The 7,381-nt window shown below is 41.8% G+C and overlaps 1 long non-coding RNA gene across 1 annotated transcript; it reads left to right on the top strand.

Annotated features, from left to right (window-relative positions):
* Positions 1 to 253: 253 nt before the first annotated feature.
* LOC308293457 lies at positions 254 to 2,479 on the top strand. The gene is made up of 3 exons (XR_013962472.1): positions 254 to 399; positions 865 to 947; positions 2,073 to 2,479. It is a non-coding gene; the product is annotated as an uncharacterized lncRNA (long non-coding RNA).
* Positions 2,480 to 7,381: the final 4,902 nt, after the last annotated feature.

Raw genomic sequence — 7,381 nt, 5'->3', positions numbered from 1 at the left:
TGGCTACGTTAGGCTACAACACCACATTAATTTTGTTCAACAAGACAGACAGACAGACAGGCAGGCAGGCAGGCAGGCAGGCAGGCAGGCAGGCAGGCAGGCAGGCAGGCAGGCAGGCAGGCAGGCAGGCAGGCAGGCAGGCAGGCAGGCAGGCAGGCAGGCAGGCAGACAGACAGACAGACAGACAGACAGACACAGTGAGTAGACCAAACCAAGCCTCTCATTACCATGTGAATACAGGGTGATTTCACATGTAGGTGTTATTGACCGTCTAACCAATCACTGTGCTTCCCAGACTTTTTTGAAACTGAATCACTTTTTCTTTGTCATTTGAGAGTGAGGAACTTCATGACAGGACTTGCTTCCACGAATGGACCTTAAAAAATCCAAAAGTATATGGTAAGTAGCCTCATTGTCTAATCTATATTCTAAAATGTTCTAGACTAGCCTAGATACAGGCTAGTTTTAACTCACGGTTTGTTGATTTTGTCAACTTAACTAAGGACATTATCTTTAAACAACAAGTTACATGTTTTATGCTCTAGATGTAATGTTATGTTATCACATTGTAACAAATTATTTCAAACCATGGATTTAGGCAGGCCAATATTGTTATATATTATGTTTTAAATCCCTAGATTACAATGTATGTTGGTTTACCGTATGTACTGTATATGTTGGTTAATGTACCCAATGTGTTCCTAGTCTGGGCAAACCCACAAAAACAGCAGCTCTACTAGCTAATAAAGCATCACAGCACGTTATGAGCTTGTAAATCAAGCCAGATTGAAATATGTGTGTGCCTACATTGAAATTTACATTGCTTTAACTTTTGAAATCTCATTTGTCCCCTCTTTCTTGAAGACAAATAATGTGCTCAACCCAAACCTGAAAAGCAGAGGCTTCAATCTACAGACAGACAATGAAGTACCCCATAAGTGACAATGGTAATATAAACTTACATAATGTTTGTGATTTTGTTGGGATATTGATCTTGGCTAACTTTAATGTTGTGTGGAAAAAACTGAAGTTGAATGTGACAGCATACGGCTGCAGCTAACTAGTGGAAGGGGCAGATTTGTTGAAGAGATCACGGTTGGCAGTTACATTTTTATTCTACATCAAGGGTCTTCAACAGGGGGTCCGGGACACCTAGGGGGTCCTCAGAGTCACTAAAGGGGGTCCTCCAAATATTTGTGTGATAGAAACCTTATTTTCTCATTTTTTATATTAACCACTTGAACCCTAGCGTCCATATTCTGAGAACTTGAGCCAAAAATAGCAGATCTACAAGCTCACAACGCCTTGCACTGCGAGGCGTTGTGAGCTTGTAGATCAGACATTTGGGCAAAGAGGTTTTGTAGAGAGGGAAAAGAGCAGACCAAGTAGTGAGTGAAATGTCAACTTTATTAAGTATTGACTGTTCAAGTGGTTAAATATCTGAAACACAAATCGACATGGATCCAAAATACAATGATGATTTTCCTGTCATGATGAAACTATATGGAATCTATGTAAAGGTTTTGGTGGTCCCTGCTTCATCTCTCTCAACAAAGGGGTCCGTGGCCTGAAAACATTGAACATTCAAAACCAGTTTGTCCACAGTCAGCAGGCACGTAGACAGTAGGCAGCTGATAGCATAGGCCTACTCAACTTGCTTATAGAGATGCAAATCTTTGCTATTGTTTTCATTGGGTGACGGGGGTTTACTTTGGGTCATCGTCACCTGGCTTTACAAAGAATCAAATGTGCACACGCTCGCCAAATGGTCTGTCTCCTGTGTACTACACTATTGGACTTTAGTTACTAGTTACTTATTTAGAATATTATTAGGCTATAAAACATAGGCCTACATTAATCTCTTCAGCCCTATACATTTTGTCTATTTGAAAATAGCCGATCTACAAGCTCACAATGCGTCGCAATGCACTTCACTGGCATTTCGGCTGGCATTTCGCCTACTAAAATCTCATTCCTGGTGACGCCAGTGTAAGTGTGTTTAAAGATAGAATGACTACTTTACATTCATATCTTGTGGCTAATCCTTTCTTTGACTTTTGCCATAAACTCAGGAATTGCCATGTCGGAGATATCTAAGGTTAAGGCTTCCTGGGTGAAGGCAAGATGGACAGACCAGTGGAACGCAGCAGAACCATCCAGGCTTCACCAATTCATCAAGGATCTCACAGATGTTCCTGACCAGCACCTCCCCCGTAAGGAGTGGACAACCCTCAATCACCTGAGGACAGGTGTGGGACGTTTCAGTGCAGCACAGGATCCATCACAGACTGTGTAGCATGTGATGACCAGCTGCCCTATATACCAGCCACTGAATGGTGATCGTGGCCGAGAATGATCATGACCTAGACAATGACACACTCGACTGGATTGCTGCAACGGAGTGTAAGGACATACAACAGAAAAAGATCTGGATGATGTGCCACCCCATTAGACAAACTCTCTCTCTCTCCCCCCTGTGGTTGGCTAAAAAAAACACCCACAAGCACAGCGGACCCAGATTGATGAATGCAACATGAATGAACAGTGGATTCCAGAAAACCTATGCCCTAAAACAGTTTTGTTACAAAATTCAAGATTTTGATGCACCTCTTACACAATTTATGTTTTTGGACATTTTTTTATCCTTTATTTTGTTCTGTTAGCAGTCTGTGGAGCATTATGGGAATATCTCTTTTTGCATTTCAAGTGTTTTTTTTAATGTACTGTATGTACACTTGCACATTTGATCTGTTTGCCTTCATGCTGCTGCTATCTTTATTTATATTGTATTTTATTATCTTGTTTATTTTTGTAATAAACGTTGTCAAATATACAGTATATTGTCTATTTCATCCAAAATGTATTTTAGGTGTTTCAATAATTAACACAGTTCATGTCAAACACTGTTTTAGTCTACCATTAAAATCTTCCTAGGAGCAAGGTTGAGCCCACTTGGATCCCACGTTTATCCCCTATGGTTCCCGCATAGAATTGCCTAGGTGGGGCCCAACCAGGGCCCATGTAGAACCCACCTAGAGCCCACACAGGCTAGCCCAAGCGGCTCCCACCTGGGTCCCATATACATTTGCCGAGGTGGGGCCCACCCAGGACCCATGCAGAACCCACCCAGAGCCCACGTGGGCTAGCCCAAGTGGGTCCCACTTGGGTCCCATATAAATTTGCCGATGTGGGGCCCACCCAGGGCCCCTGCAGAACCCACGTTGATCCCACGTGGGCTAGCCCAAGTGGTTCCCACTTGGGTCCCATATAAATTTGCCGAGGTGGGGCCCACCCAGGACCCATGTAGAACCCACGTTGAGCCCACGTGGGCTAGCCCAAGTGGTTCCCACCTGGGTCCCATATAAATTAGCCGAGGTGGGGCCCACCCAGGGCCCATACAGAACCCACACAGAGCCCACGTGGGCTAACCCACGAGGGACCCTTGTGGAAACCGCGGACATTCCCACATAGAACCCACGTGGGCTAGCCCAGGCGGTTCCCACATGGGTCCCATATAAATTTGCCGAGGTGGGGCCCACCCAGCGCCCACGTAGAACCCACGTTGAGCCCACGTGGGCTAGCCCAAGTGGTTCCCACCTGGGTCCCATATAAATTAGCCGAGGTGGGGCCCACCCAGGGCCCATGTAGAACCCACACAGAGCCCACGTGGGCTAACCCACGAGGGACCCTTGTGGAAACCGCGGACATTCCCACATGGGGCCCATGTAGGGAAGCCCACCCTGTACCCATGCGGGACCCATGTGGGCGTGCTGGCTGGGAAGGAGAATAAATATAGTTTGAAGATAATAAATATTGAGAACAAGATTTTTTTTCTTTCATTTCAAAGGCAAGGTAATTATAAAGTAGCCCACTCACTATTGAAATAAGTAACTACAGATGTGACATTCGAACTCTGCAAGCTTTCATGATCTTTTCCTGTATCTTTCTGTAAATGCATGTTTTCCCAGATTGAACACTCCTTTTACCTGAAAATGTTCTGACAACTCACTAACAATTTATTGACTTTTCAATGGCAATATTTTGTGAAATTCTCAAATGGCACAAATGTAGTAACAAGTTACTGTTACTAATTAATAGCCTAATGCAGAGGTCTTCAACAGGGGGTCTGGGACCCCCAGGGGGTCCTCAGAGTTACTACAGGGGGGCCGCCAAATCTTTGTGTGGTATGATCATGTTTGTTTACATTAATCACTTGAACCCTAGCATCCCTATTCTTAGTGGAACATTAGCCAAAAAATAGCCGATCTACAAGCTCACAACGCCTCGCACTGCGTGGCGTTGTGAGCTTGTAGATCGGCTATTTTTTGGCACAGAGGTTTGGTGTAGAGGGAAAATAAGAGCAGACTAGTAGGTATTGACAGTTCAAGTGGTTGAATTATTCCAACAGCTGATAGTGCTGTCAAACAAGTCTAACCTGTTAAATCCATGAACATGAACATGAACATGAACATCTGCAACACAAGTTTTTTACTTTATGTAGTGGGGGTCCCTGCTTCATCTCTCTCTCAGCTAAGGGGTCCTTGGCATGAAAACGTTGGAGACCCCTGGCCTAATGAATGGAGCAAGCTAATGTCTGTAACCCACTGGTGAGTGAGTGAAATTAGTTTTTGAGGAAGTGCCTAGATTAAACTATACATTGTGTGAAGGTAAAAGACTAAATAACTACACAACATACAAGCTAACTTTTATTACAGTAAAAGTTATAACTTACCAATAGGGGACGAGCCCTGAACCATGGAAATAACATCTTGAAATGATATGTTCTTGTTTCTTCTCCTAGAAGACGCCATTTTGAAAGGTGTGTTAAAATGGCCTAAGTCACATTTTATTATGAAAAAATGGCCTAAGTGTCAGTCTTGACATAGGCAATTGTTTTAATAGGGTGTAACAGGAAGGCCTTTTAAGTTGGGACTTAGGCGCTTTTACCAGAGGTGGCAAGCATCATCAGGAGGTGATTTAGGCCAAAAACTCATTTTCGGAAAAAATGACTTAGGCCATTAGTTTAACACATTGACCGCCATTTTAACATACCTCCGTACTCCCACCTGCCATTCGTCTCCATAGACTTCCATGTAATTGGGTGTGCACGGATCATGCACACCCATGCCTAGATAATGCACCACGTGTGTCCACATTGCTCACAGCTTTCAAACAAAAAAATCCGAATGGAAATCCGTTCAGGCATTCATGAGATAACAGCCACTATGTTTAACAAAGATGGCTGCCAAAATGGCTGCCATGCTTGAAAGATGGGGTTGCTATGGGGGTTAAACATGCAATTTCGCGATTGCTATCATGCCTACTCCATTTTTGGGGGTAAAAAAAAATCTTTGATTTTTTTTTTTTTTTTTTTTTTTTTTTTAATTCTCGGGACTATCGGGCCTGGCGGGGAAAGACATTGGAATAATCTCGGGACTATCGGGCCTGGCAGGGAATATTAATAAGGTGACGATATGCAGGTAAGTCATTTCTGAAAACTATTGTACGAGTAAATGTTGTCATGAGTATTTATGTATTCACTGTTGTTTATTTTAATCAATCAGAAGAGAGGAGAAGGAATACAAACTGGTCTGTCCTTGGCTGTGCCAGCCTTTCACGTATATGGACACAAGCTCCAGTGCCAGGTACGTGTTTTGTTGGTCAGTAAAATTATTGTGATTAATATTTCGAATTGTATTAATCCACTTGCCCTAGATTCATTGCCCTCCTGACTCGCAAACAGAGGAATAAACTCCCATTTGCTCTTAGAATGGTAGACTCACTCCCTAGCTTCAGTTAATACTGCAGACCTTCTCCCTAGCTTCCACCGTGACCTGACTTATTCTTCAGACTCCACCTTCCCAGAGGAAAGCAGAATCCATGATTGAGCCCTCATCTATTGCTCGTTTGTTTCTCAAGCCACAAATGAGACCAAGGTGATACAAAAAGGAGATCTCAGCTATTGCTCCTGTTTCTCCTCTATTTCTGGGGAGCAACATGCCTCAGATGGAAGCTCTGATGAGCTTTACAGGAGATCTCAATAATTTCTCAAATGTTGCTCAATTTAGCAGAATTGTTGCATCTCAAATTTAGCTCAGAGTTACATAAAAAGGAGCTCTCAATATAATCTCATTTAAAGCTCATTTAAGCCTTTTAGATACATCTCAGATTTGTCTCAGAATGATCTGTAAAAGAGCTCTCAACATAATCTCATTTAAATCACATTTAAGGCTCAGATTGGCCAGTTAATCTATAGCTGTAAATTAGATGCAGTATTCAATCATTCTCATTTGATCAGCCACATGCATGCGTGTTCAATTTGTGTTTAAGTTTACCTAATGTGTTGTCTTATGTAAAACACATTTTCTTATATTACTCCTTCAGATTTTATCCAAATTTCATGCAAATCGGTACACATCTCTATGGTCGGATCAGTTAAGATTTTTTTGTCCATCCCAATTGGCTAAGATTTACATAAGATTGACAGGAGTGGCCCGAACAAAATGCTGCTAAGCTGCTGATAATACCATGGATACTTCTGTTGGATACTTCTTAGGGCTGTTCTATCGATACATCGATTTTGATATGAGACTAGATATCATCTGGGATCTTACTTATGCTCATTTTGATTTGGTAATAAGTTATTACTAATAACTTAAGATTTACATTATACGTTCAAAAGTAGCAGATCGACGACAAGCTCACAACCAGTGGCTCTCGTCCTTTTCAGGCGGTGACCCCTCAAAATAATCATATTTGAACTGGAGACCCCCGAAAATAATCATGGAATTTAGGAGGGTTAAGGTGTTACATTTAGTTTGACTCGGTTTCACAGATACATGTGAAAACAGCAGATCTACAAGCTTACAATGGCATTGGTGCCATTTTTGAGAGACTATTAGATTAGATATCTTCATTATCCACAAGGGAAATTTGTTTTGCTCGGGTCAATGCATATCAAACATAAATATACAATACAATAAAACACCCAGCAAAGTACTTCAGTTCTATATAAAAAAGTATAAAATGATTATAAATATTAAAAGGTATTTAAAAGAAAGCAAAGTCCTCCATCCAGTGATGATCCTGGCCAAAAGAAAAAAGTCAGTGAGTAATTATAATCATGAAGCATTATGAGTGCTTATGCTGTAACTATAGTGCAAGCATTATTACATTGCATGTACAGTGTGTGATCATAGAATGCTTTCTAATGGGACTTTGTTATTGTTATAATGTTGAGTATTTATCCAAAACCATTAAATGTGGCTTTGAGAGTAATTTCTGTAATATGGGTCTGAAAGAGCTAGGCGGGGTGCCCAAGACAACAGCCAATGGAGAAACCTGACCATTAAATGGTTCTCATAATATGCGAACAAGTCTT

This window comes from Nannobrachium achirus (assembly GCF_963921795.1).
Source record: "Nannobrachium achirus genome assembly, chromosome: 1".
Taxonomy (NCBI): Eukaryota; Metazoa; Chordata; class Actinopteri; order Myctophiformes; family Myctophidae; genus Nannobrachium; species Nannobrachium achirus.
Note: the sequence above shows the minus strand (reverse complement) of the source record. Positions and strands in the feature narration are given on the sequence as shown.